This window comes from Vulpes vulpes, chromosome 5 (assembly GCF_048418805.1).
Source record: "Vulpes vulpes isolate BD-2025 chromosome 5, VulVul3, whole genome shotgun sequence".
In the NCBI taxonomy this organism is placed as follows: domain Eukaryota; kingdom Metazoa; phylum Chordata; class Mammalia; order Carnivora; family Canidae; genus Vulpes; species Vulpes vulpes.
In genome coordinates, this window is record NC_132784.1 from 2,961,656 (window position 1) to 2,974,041 (window position 12,386).

General features: G+C 39.3%; 1 protein-coding gene and 1 pseudogene across 6 annotated transcripts in view; one reads left to right on the forward strand and one right to left on the reverse strand.

The window, feature by feature from the left end:
* WDR33 (WD repeat domain 33) overlaps positions 1 to 12,386 on the forward strand; it is a 110,493-nt gene that overhangs the window by 25,939 nt on the left and 72,168 nt on the right. The window lies entirely within an intron of this gene.
* Positions 5,897 to 6,102, reverse strand: LOC112932732 (NADH dehydrogenase [ubiquinone] 1 alpha subcomplex subunit 1 pseudogene; annotated as a pseudogene).

Consider the following 12,386-nt stretch of genomic DNA (forward strand, 5'->3'; position numbering starts at 1 on the left):
TGCGATGTGTGATTCTGTTTATATGCATCCTACAAAAGACAAAAACTACAGTGATGGGAAACATATCAATGGTTGTAGGGACTAGGGGTGGTGGTAGAAATTGATAACAGGGTTCTGCATCTTGATTGTGGTTATTCTATGATTCTGTGCATTTGTCAGAACTTAGCAATGTATACCAATAAGTGAATTTTAGTACATGTAATTTTAAAAATTAGTTAATCAGGAGTATGAGAAGGGAGGCCAGAAACTAGGAGATAATATTTGCAGAAGATATATCAGATAAAGGATTGGTATCCAAAATATACAAAGAACTCTTAAAACTTAACTGAGAAAATGAACGGTTTGATTAAAAAATGGGCAGGGGGCATCTGGCTGGCTCAGTTGGTGGAACATGTGTCTCTTTTTTAAAGACTTATTTAAAAGAGAGTGAGTGGGGATCCCTGGGTGGCTCAGCGGTTTGGCGCCTGCCTTTGGCCCAGGGCGCGATCCTGGAGTCCTGGGATCGAGTCCCATGTCGGGCTCCCGGCATGGAGCTTGCTTCTCCCTCTGCCTGTGTCTCTGCCTCTCTCTCTCTGTGTCTATCATGAATAAATAAATAAATCTTAAAAAAAAAAAAAGAGTGAACAGAAGGGGCGGGACAGAGAGTCTTAAGCAGACTCCACACTGAGCATAGAGCCTGATGTGAGGCTTTTAAAAGACCCTGAGATCATGACTGGAGCAGAAAGCAAGAGTTGGACACTGTGTAGGTTCCCCCGAGGTGGTTATAGATCTTGGGGTTGTGAGATGAAACCCCATATTGGGCATAGAGCTTATATTGAAAAAGAAAAAAAAAAAAAAGAAAAATTGGGCAAAAGATCTGAACAGACACCTCACCAAACAAGAGATAGAGATGTCAAATAGGCATATGGAAAGATGCTTAACATCATTCATCATCAGGGAACTGCCAGTTAAAACAATGAGGTAACTACTGGAATGTCTCAGATCCCAAAATACTGATAACAGTAAATGCTGGTGTGAATATGAAGCAACGAGAACTCTCATTCATTACTAGTAGGAATGTGATATACTATAGCCACTTTGGATACTTTGTTAATTTCTTAGAAAAGTAAATTAGTCTTAACAGAGGATCCGGCAACCCTGCTCCTTTGTATTTATCCATATGAGTTGAGAGTATGACTATTGAAAAACCTTCACATGAATATGTATAAGAGCTTTTTTTATAATTGCCAGAATTTAGAAGGACCAAGATGTCCTTCAGGAGGTGAATGGATAAACAAATTGGTACATACAAACAAAGGAATGTTAGTGCTGAAAAGAAATGAGCTTTCAACTCATGGAAAAGACATGGGGTGGGGGAACTGATACATATTACTAAGTGAAAGAAGCCAATCTGAATACTGCTTTAAAAAATAAATCCATTATGAAATTTTTTTTTATTTTTAAAAAGATTTTATTTATTTATTTATTTTTAAATTTTTATTTATTTATGATAGTCACACAGAGAGAGAGAGAGAGGCAGAGACACAGGCAGAGGGAGAAGCAGGCTCCATGCACCGGGAGCCTGACGTGGGATTCGATCCCAGGTCTCCAGGATCGCGCCCCGGGCCAAAGGCAGGCGCCAAACTGCTGCGCCACCCAGGGATCCCAAAGATTTTATTTATTAATGAGAGATCCACAGAGAGAGGGGGGGAGAGGCACAGGCACAGGCAGAGGGAGAAGCAGGCTCTATGCAGGGAGCCTGACGTGGGACTCGATCCCGGGTCTCCAGGATCTGGCCCTGGGCTGAAGGTGGCGCTAAACCGCTGAGCCACCGGGCTGCCCTCCATTACGAAATACTAAATGAATTTAAAAGAAAAGAATGATAAGCCATCTCGTTCAGATTTGAGTATATCACAGGTATTTTTCTTGAAGGTGAATGTAGGTAGATAGACTGCTTCAAGGGAAACATTTGTCAGTATTTATTAGTGATAAAAATTGATTTGCAAGCAAAAATTAGAGTTATGAACACTTGTATCTGCCTTGTGAGATTGAATTTCCCAGTTATTAATAGTTCTTTTAAAAATTCTTTTTAAGGATGGTCTATTTTTATATGCTTCCACATATACATCTATAAACACATACCTTAAAGATGTTGCTTGAAAGAAGATTTTCACACGGTATAGGTTCAGTGAGATAAGCATATGGCTGTTCTCATGTGCTTTTTTTTTTTTTAAGATTCTATTTATTTGAGTGAGAGAATGAGTGAGCGAGCAAGCATGAGTGGGAGGAGGGGGAGAGGGAGAAGCAGACTCCCCACTGAGCAAGGAGCCTGATGTGGGGCTTGATCCTAAGACCCCGAGGTAATGACCTGAAAGATATTTTGATTAATTGATTGATTAATTAATTACTTGAAAGATATTTATACACGTTGTGGTTTCTTTTTCTTTTTCTTTTTTTTTTTAAGATTTTATTTATTTATTTATTTATTTGATAGAGAGAGCAAGAACACAAGCAAGAGGAGCAGCAGATGGAGTGGGAAAAACATGCTTCCCGCTGGGCAGGGAGCCTAATGTGGGGCTTGATGGATCATGATCTGAGTTGAAGGCGTCTGCCACCCACACACTCCCACAGTGTAGTTTCAATGAGTTAAGCATAAGGTTGTTCTTTATGTATCAACACATATGTTTACAAACTGGTGCCATAATAAAAGATGTTAGTTGAAGGATACTACAGGGTAGTTCAAATGGGTTAAGCATACTGCTCTTCCCCTATGCCTCTACACATAAGTTTACACACACAGGTTTATATTAGTGAAAGAAGATGTTACTTGAACAGTGGTTATACACAGTCTGGTTTCAATGAGTTAAGCATACAGCTATTCTCATATGCTTCTACATATACTTTGATAAACACTTATATCTTAATGAAAGAAGATGTTAGTTGAAGACCACTGGTGATTTTAATAAATGTGATTATTTTGTTTTATAAGAAATTGAGTTAGATGATACATAATTCTGTGAAACCAGTGTTTTCTAAATGATCAGTGCATGATGTTATAAAATCAAACATGAGTAAAAGTTCCAAAGTGCAAATAAATGCACTTTAACAGAGTACAAAAAGATTATTGGTGTGATTTATTTTTAATTCTTGAAGAATTCATTTATTTATTTGAGAGCGAGCATAAGTGGGGCTAGGGAGAAGCAGGCTGTCTGCTGAGCAGGGAGGTCGACATGGGATTCAATAATCCCATGACCCTGGAATCATGACCTGAGCTGAAGGCAGATGCTTAACTGACTGAGATACCCAGTACCCCTTATTGATGTGATTTTTAGATGTCACATTACAGTTAATATTTAGTAAACTACCGCTTGTCAGATTTTGTTGGAATATTAACATTCACACTTTTCTGAGAAGGCAATTAAAATACAATTCCCCTTTCCAAATATATATCTGTGTGGGTCCATGTATTTTTCATATACTTCATCCCAAATATTGCAACAGGTTGAATGCAGCATTAAAATGAGAATCTAGGGCAGTCCGGGTGGCTCAGCAGTTTAGCGCCACCTTCGGCCCAGGGCTTGATCCTGGAAACCCAGGATCAAGTCCTACGTCAGGCTCCCTGCATGGAGCCTGTTTCTCCCTCTGCTTGTGTCTCTGGCTCACTCGCTCTCTCTCTCTCTCTCTCTCGAATAAATAAATAAATAAATAAAAATCCTTTAGGGCAGCCCAGGTGGCTCAGTGGTTTAGTGCCACCTTCAGCCCAGGGCATGATCCTGGAGACTCGGGATCGAGTCCCATGTCGGGCTCCCTGTATGGAGCCCGCTTCTCCCTCTGCCTGTGTCTCTGCCTCTCTTTCTCTCTGTGTCTCTCATGAATAAATAAATAAAACTAAAAAAAGTCCTTTAAAAAAAATGAGAATCTAGCCATTTTCAATTAAATTAAGCTAGACATTAAAGAGATTTGGAAAAAAAAAGTCACTTTTCACTAGTTGTATTTGGGAAAGGGGAAATAGCTATCATAATGGGTTTATATATACATACATACATATATATATATATACATATTTAAGATTTTATTTATTCATGAGAGACACAGAGAGAGGCAGAGATATAGGCAGAGGGAGAAGCAGGCTCCATGCAGGGAGTCTGACGTAGGACTGGATCCCTCCCGGGTCTCCAGGATCAGGCCCTGGGCTGAAAGCGGCGCTAAACTGCTGAGCTACCCAGGCTGCCCGGGTTTATAATTTTTTATTGTTATGTTATTTTTTATTTTTTTTTTATGGTAAAAACATTTAAAAACATACTTAGATTTTAACCAGCTGGACTCAGTTTAGATGATACCAGTTTTGTTGGCAACATCCAAAGCATCATAGTCAGGAGCCAGTCAAACATATGCCTTCTCTTCATTGGGCCTGATTAGGGTGTTGACTTGGCCTTGTCAGTGTCAGAGTTTTTTCACAGACTTATTTTGTGCTTGTTGGCCATAATATCCACAATGAACACAAGTGTATTCTGTTTTCTTCATGGCTAATTTAGTGGTCAGGGGGAAGTTGACAATGGCATAGGGGTTAAGCTTCTTTCCACCGGGGGTGCTCTTTCAGGGATATTTGGGCTGCCTTTGCAGATGTAGTATCTTGGGCCCTTGGAAGTAGGTGATGTGCCTATCTTTTTTTTTTTTGTGATTGGATACCTTTCAGCACTGTTTTCTTGGCGTTCAAAGCCTTGACTTTGGCTTTGGGAGGGGCAGGGGCTTCTGTCTTTGTCTTTGGCGTCATCTTCGTGAAAGGAGGGTTTATCATTGTTTTATTTATTTATTTTTTATATCATTGTTTTAAATGCATATTAAATATTTTGAATTTTTTGTTTTAATTTCTAAATGGCAATATCTGTAAATATCACAGTAAACAAGAATTTGGGGGAATCTTCAATTTTTAAAAGCAAAGGTATCCTGAAATGAAAAGTTTAAGAAGTTACTGCTCTAAGGAAACTGTTTCAGAAGTAAGCCATCCAAGTTATTAGGATGTCTGATGGCTCCCAAATTTTTGCTGCACTTTATTATCACCTGGGAGGTTTAAAAAAAATCTCTGCTGGGATGCCTGGGTGGCTCAGTGGTTGAGTGCCTGTCTTTGGCCCAGGGCGTGATCCTGGAGTCTCCGGATCGAGTCCCATGTTGGGCTCCCTGCATGGAGCCTGCTTCTCCTTCTGCCTGTGTCTCTGCCTCTCTCTGCATCTCTCTGTGTCTCTCATGAATAAACAAACAAAATATTAACAAAAAAAATCTCTGCTGCCCAGTTCATATCCCATATAATTAAATCTGAATGAGGATGAGAGCCTAGAAGCCTGGATTTTAGGAACAGCTGGCTTTAGCTTATATGTAGGTAACTTTATCTACAAAATGCTCTATGTTTTTTGTTTATTTTTGCAAAGATGAATTTTGTAATCCACTGAGAATTAGTTTGTCCACTTTTTATTGGTTTAAATACTTGGTTAGTTGGGATGCCTGGGTGGCTCAGTGGTTAAGCATTTGCCTTTGGCTCAGGGCATGATCCTGGGATGCAGGATCAAGTCCTGCATCTGGCTTCCTATGGGGAGCCTGCTTCTCCCTCTATGTCTCTGCCTCTCTCTCTCTCTCCTCACTATGTGTCTCTCATGAATAAATATATAAATCTTTTAAAAAACTTGGTAAGTTAATATGCATTTTAAAAAATGGTGCAAAACTGGAAAATGTCTCTTGTATACTAATCACAAGGATGAGAACCACACTCCATAACCACTGACTTTATCTCCATTTAAAACTTTTTTTTTTTTTTTTTACTTTTTGTTTTTATTATGCACTACATTAATACACTGCATAACCTTCCAGGAGAGGTAGATGAGCTATAACCGAGGTATTTTTCATCAATCAGGAAAATGCTTCCTTAATGGATATTCTCCAAACACTTTGACACATAGTAACGATTAACTCCACTCGCCTATCTCTTTGCATCATACTCCACTGATATGGATAATAGGCAGCCCTTTTTTCCTTGCCCCCATTATTGAACCTGTGGATGTGCGCCGTGGCTGTGCAGGGGATAACCAAGCACACGGCCATGCCGCCAATTCCGAGAATCTCGAACCACATTGCACCGCGGTTGGCAGGGCCTCCATTTAAAACTGTTGGGGTGGGGGGTAGAGGCTTGGGTCATTGGTTAAAGATCTGTCTTTAGCTGAGGTTATGTTCCCAGAGTCCCGGGATCCAGCCCTGCATCAGACTCCCCCGCTTAGCAAGGAGTCTACTTCCCCCTCTGCCCCTCCCTCACCCCTTTCATGCTCTCTTGCTCTCTCAAATAGGATCTTAAAAAAAAACAAAACAGTTAATGCTATAGGTTTATTTATCCCAGAATCACACTTTTGAAAGATTGAACTATTACTTCCTAACTAAGTTGACATCCAGAATATGGTCATATGGATTATATGTAAAAGTTAGTTTTTAACTTTTGGCACAGAAAACTACATCTAAAAGCACAGGTATGGGCAGCCCAGGTGGCTCAGTGGTTTAGTGCCGCCTTCAGTCCAGGGCCTGATCCTGGAGACCTGGGATCAAGTCCCACGTTGGGAACCAGCTTCTCCCTCTGCCTGTGTCTCTGCCTGGAACCAGCTTCTCCCTCTGCCTGTGTCTCTGCCTCTCTCTCTCTCTCTCTCTCTCTCTCTCTCTCTGTCTCTCATGAATAAATAAAATCTTAAAAAAAAAAAGCACAAGTACAGTATCAGGTAATGTGCATTAAAAACTGGTCTAATATCTACTAACATGTTTCAGTAGCTTTACAACTAAGTATTAGTGGAAGCTACTTAACCTTAGGTTATGAAGAATTACAAAGTTAAATCTTTGGCTGAAAGTTATAAAAGTTGGAAAACTGCTATATTGAGAATTAATTAAAATTGATCTTTGAGTGCTTGGGTGGCCCAGTTAAGTGACCAACTCCTGATTTTGACTCAGTCATGATCTCAGGATGGTGAGGTTGAGCTGGTATTGGACGTCCCACTCATTGGTCAGTGTACTTGTCCCTTTCCTGCCACTAAAATAAAAAAATTGATCTTTATTTTTAAAGATTTTATTTGTTTATTCATGAGAGACCCAGAGAGGCAGAGACATAGAGGAAGAAGCAGGCTCCCCATGGGGAGCCTGATGCGGGCTTTGATCCCAGGACCCCAGGGTTATGACCTGAGCCAAAGGCAGATGTTCAACCACTGAGCCACCAAGGTGCCCCTAAAAATTGATTTTTACTGTGCAGTTTAGTTATCAACAGATTTATGATAGCAGTCTAAAATGCTTATCTTTTGAGTTAATTATTTCATATGTGTATTCTCAGCATGGGTGGTTTGTTTTTACCTGCTAGTGAGTTGCTCATCCTAACTTTTCTTTGCTCATGCTAACTTTTTTTTTTTTCATGCTAACTTTTTAAATGGACTTTTTATTGAGATAATTATATATACAATATATTTGTGAGCAGCAATACAGAATGATCCTATGTACCTTACCTAATTTCTCCCAGCGGTAACAACTTGGAAAACTATAGTACAATATCGCAAGTCAATTATTTTTTTAAAAAGATTTTATTTATTTATTTGAGAGAGTATGTGAGAGAGAAAGCATGAGCAACTGAGCAGGGACCTTGATGTGGGGCTGGACCCCAGGACCCTGGAATCATGACCGGAGACTAAGGCCTGATGATTAACCAGCTGAACCATCCAGGCACCCCTACAAGTCAGATATTGACATTGATTTAATCTACCGATCTTACACAGATTTTCTGAGTTTTTTTTTTTTTTTTTAAGATTTTATTTATTCATGAGAGAAAGAGAGAGACAGATGAGCCATAACGTGTGAGACACAGAGACACAGGCAGAGGGAGAAGCAGGCTCTATGCAGGGAGCCCCATGTGAGACTCGATCCCAGGACTCCAGGATCATGCCCTGGGCCGAAGGCAGACACTCAACTGCTAAGCCACCCTGGTGTCCCTCTGCAATTTCATTATATGTATATATTTGTGTATCTACCACCATCGTCAAGATACCTAGCAGTTCATCACATAGTAGTTCCCCTTTTATAATCACATCCTTCCTTTATCTCTTACTCCTGCCAATCACTAATCACTCCATTTTTGTCATCTTGTTATTTCAAGAATGTCACGTAAGTGAAAGTATACAGTATATAACTTTGTAGGTAGGTTCATGTATCTCCTACCACAGTTGAGATACAGAATCATGTGAACTTTTAAAAACTACGTAAACAGCTACCTTCTTGTTTATTTTTTTAAAAACTGAATGGACTCAGTATAAATTGTTCCTGATTTGTTCAGGATTCATATATTAAAGATTTGGCAGTGAAGAAAAGGAGACCATGGTCATTTGGTATTGGCCTTACTTACCATTTATGTAGGTCCCCTCAAAAGTTTTGTTGACAGATTACATAGCATCTCTTTTAGGGTAGATTATTCATCCCAGGACCTACTTAATTGGTTTGGAGATAGGTGATCTTAAAATAGGGGTTTCCAGACTGAGGTTCTGACAGTGAAGTCAAGGTTTGTTTTAATGAGAGTGAGGATCTTAAAACTTTTTATTATTTTCAGAAGTTCTACACTAATTATACTTGCTATTCTAGCTATTTAATGCATCAATAATTTGCTCTTGGTTAGAATTATTTCATCTCAGTTTGGAAAACAAAGCTTTTTAGTGCTGATGAGAAACTCTGATTAGTGGTTGATGTGATAAGAATTATTTGATTTGATAATTGGACCAGATTCTGGTGCCATAGCTACTACTACTTGGGATAGTTGCTTCATGTGAACTTCTTTGGCTATGAATACACAGTGGTAGCAGAAATTAAGTGATCAAAAGAGGAAGATACATAGATAGGAAATCCACAGGAAGAAGATACTTTTTTTTTTCTTTTTTTTTTTTAATGGTGACTCAGTATACACACATGTACAACTGAAATAGTTTCACAAAAGCAGTTCTTTCCTGTAAAATATGTAGTTCAATATTATGTGTTCTATTTTTTTTTTTTTTTTATTATTATTAAAGTACTGTTGGTTGTTAGCTAAATTGGTTTCAGGAACCATCAATATGATGTGACTTCTACTTTAAAGAAAAAATACTACTAACATTAGTTCATAACACTTTAGGTCATGGAGGTTTTTTAAGTAAATTCTGTTCCCAAGATCAAGAGTTGCATGTTCTACTGTTTGAGCCAGCCAGATGCCCCAAGTTGTTTTTTTTTTTTTTAATAATTTTTAAAAAATTTTTATTTATTTATGATAGTCACACAGAGAGAGAGAGAGAGAGAGGCAGAGACACAGGCAGAGGGAGAAGCAGGCTCCATGCACCGGGAGCCCGATGTGGGATTCGATCCCGGGTCTCCAGGATCGCGCCCTGGGCCAAAGGCAAGCGCCAAACCGCTGCGCCACCCAGGGATCCCTCCAAGTTGTTTTTTGATTCAGAGCCTCAGTTCTATCCTCCTGAATAGTAGTTTAAAGATCTTTGGGGCTCTTGGGTGGCTCCGTCAGCTAAGTATCTGACTTGGTTTTGGTTCAGGTCTCTCAGGGTCCTGAGGTTGAGCTCTGGGGTCACGCTCCTTGCTTAGTGTAGAGTGGGTTTGTTCTCTATCTCCCTCTGCCTTTTCCCCCACTTGTGCTCACGCATGTGTTCTCTCTTGTTAATCTTCTTTCTCATAAATAAATCTTTATTTTTATTTATTTATATTTTTTTATAAATAAATCTTTAAGTGAAAAAGATCTTTTTATTCAATTGTGTGAAACATTTAGTAAATCCATTTTGGATTGAAATTGTGGGGATTAGTTAAATTATAGCAAGGTTATTTTCCTGTAGAAAAAAAAATATATATATTTTTTCCCCCTGTGTTTTAGTTTATCAGCTGTGATAGTAAAATTTTTCTAATGGAGTCAGAAATGTTTGGATGATTATTTTGGACTATGTTTGGTTGGAGGAAAAGATTATGCTGGCCCTGGTATGCTGAGTGAATGAGAGAGAGCATTACTTAATTTGTTTCATTTCACTGGGTCTTTTCCTCCTACTTATACTTAGCCCAACCCAAATTAAACTTCTTAAGACTGACTTGTGCTGTAAGCATCCTGTTACATTCCTATTGCCTATGATAGATTGTTTCTGGCAAACAACTATAGTAGATTCTCTTTGTAGTAGTAGATTTTCACATTGCTTTCTTTTTGAGCTCTTCTGTTCTTATAAACTGTCAATATTTTGAGAGCAGACTGTGTGTATGTCTGTGTGTCTTTAGTGCCTGTCAGGTAGTAAGTGTTCACTGATAAGTCAGTGAAATGAATTGCATTTCTCATTATGCTTCCCCATGCCACAGAGCGTTTTCATGTATTTCAGCAATTTATTTTTCTTTTCTTTTTTTTTAAGATTTTATTTACTCATGAGAAACAGAGAGGTAGAGTATACACAGGCAGAGGGGGAAGCAGGCTCCATGCAGGGAGCCCGATGTGGGACTCGATCCCGGGTCTCCAGGATCATGCCCCAGGCCGAAGGCAGCGCAAAACCGCTGAGCCACCTGGGCTGCCCATTTCAACAATTTATAAGTATGTGTTTGTTTATGGCTAGGAACTGCCTCAGTGATTTTGGTGGTGGCTGCTTATTATCTTACATATGTAGATATTTTTAAAGATTTTATTTATTTATTCATGAGACACACACACACACACACAGAGGCAGAGACATAGGCAGAGGGAAAAGCAGGCTCCATGCAGGGAGCCCAATGTGGGATTCGATCCCAGGACTCCAGGATCATGCTCTTAGCCGAAGGCAGACATTCAACTGCTGAGCCCCTCAGGCATCCCTCTTATATTTCCAGTTTAGGTCTTAACCTTTCTCATGAATTTTTTTCCTGTTCATTCTATTGATTATATTATTCATATATATATATATATATATATATATATATATATATATATATATATATATTTTTATGATAGTCACAGAGAGAGAGAGAGGCAGAGACACAGGCAGAGGGAGAAGCAGGCTCCATGCACCGGGAGCCTGATGTGGGATTCGATCCCGGGTCTCCAGGATCGTGCCCTGGGCCAAAGGCAGGCGCTAAACCGCTGCGCCACCCAGGGATCCCCATATTATTCATATTTTTAAGGCTTTGTTAATACTTGAGTACAGTTTATATTACTAAAATTAGAGGTTTAGGTTCAATAAAGTGAGTTATTATTTAACAATACAAGAAAAAATTCTTTTTAAGATTTTATTTATTTGAGGGCTATACACACAAGTTGGGGAGAGGTGAAGAGGGAGAAGCAGAGTCCCGACCTAGCAGGGAGCCTGACACAGGGCTTGATTCCACGACCTGAGCTGGAGGCAGGTGGCCTAACTGACTGAAGTTGCCCCCCCACCCTCCTTTTAAGATTTATTAATTTTAGAGAGATAGCTTGAGTAGGAGGGTCTGAACGAGAGAGAATCTCAAGCAGACCTTGTGCTGAGTGCAGAGCCTGATGTGGGCCATGATCCCACGGCTCCGAGACCATGACTTGAGCTGAAACAGGAATTTGATGCTTAACTGACTATGCCACCCCATAGCAGAGTTCTACAATGTAAAACTTGTAATGACTTCTTGAAGAAAAGCATTTATGTTTTTTTCTATCTACTTTTCTATCTTCATTTATAATTTTGGCAATATCACATCACTAAGCTTATAAAACATGTTACTTTTTATTAGTTGGGACAAGAACCATAATTATAAAATTATAATGTTGGTATGGACCTGTATGCTCAAATATTGGAGAAGTAAGTCTGGGTATTCTAGTTTGTTCAACAGACTAGTCACTACATTGGCTTATGGAATACATTATTTCTTCAAAATAATACCTTTTGAGCAAAAATAATCTTGAAGTTATCTATATTAAACTCATTGTCCAGGTTGAGAAAGTATATATAGTGGCTTACTTATTTTGGAGGGGAGTAGTTGAAAGCTTGAAGGCTAAGGATATGGTGCAAAGGCTAAGGGTATGGTGCAAACTTTTGTGAACTCAAGAGTCTTTGTATTTGCCAGATAAGTCCAGATACCACCAAGTCTGAAATCTGTTCTATGAACTTAGAAGTTATATTTGTGAATCAGAATGATATTCCGTACATGATGCAGGGCATAATATAAAGTTGGCACTTGATGAAAAAAAATTTTTAAAGATTTTATTTATTTATTCATGAGAGACACAGAGAGAGGCAGAGATATAAGCAGAGGGAGAGAAGCAGGCTCCCTGCAGGGAGCCTGATGTGGGACTCCATCCTGGGAACTCCAGGATCACACCCTGAGCCAAAGGCAGACACTTAACCGCTGAGCCATCCAGGTGTCCCGGCACTTGATGAAATTTTGCTGATTGCTTGAAA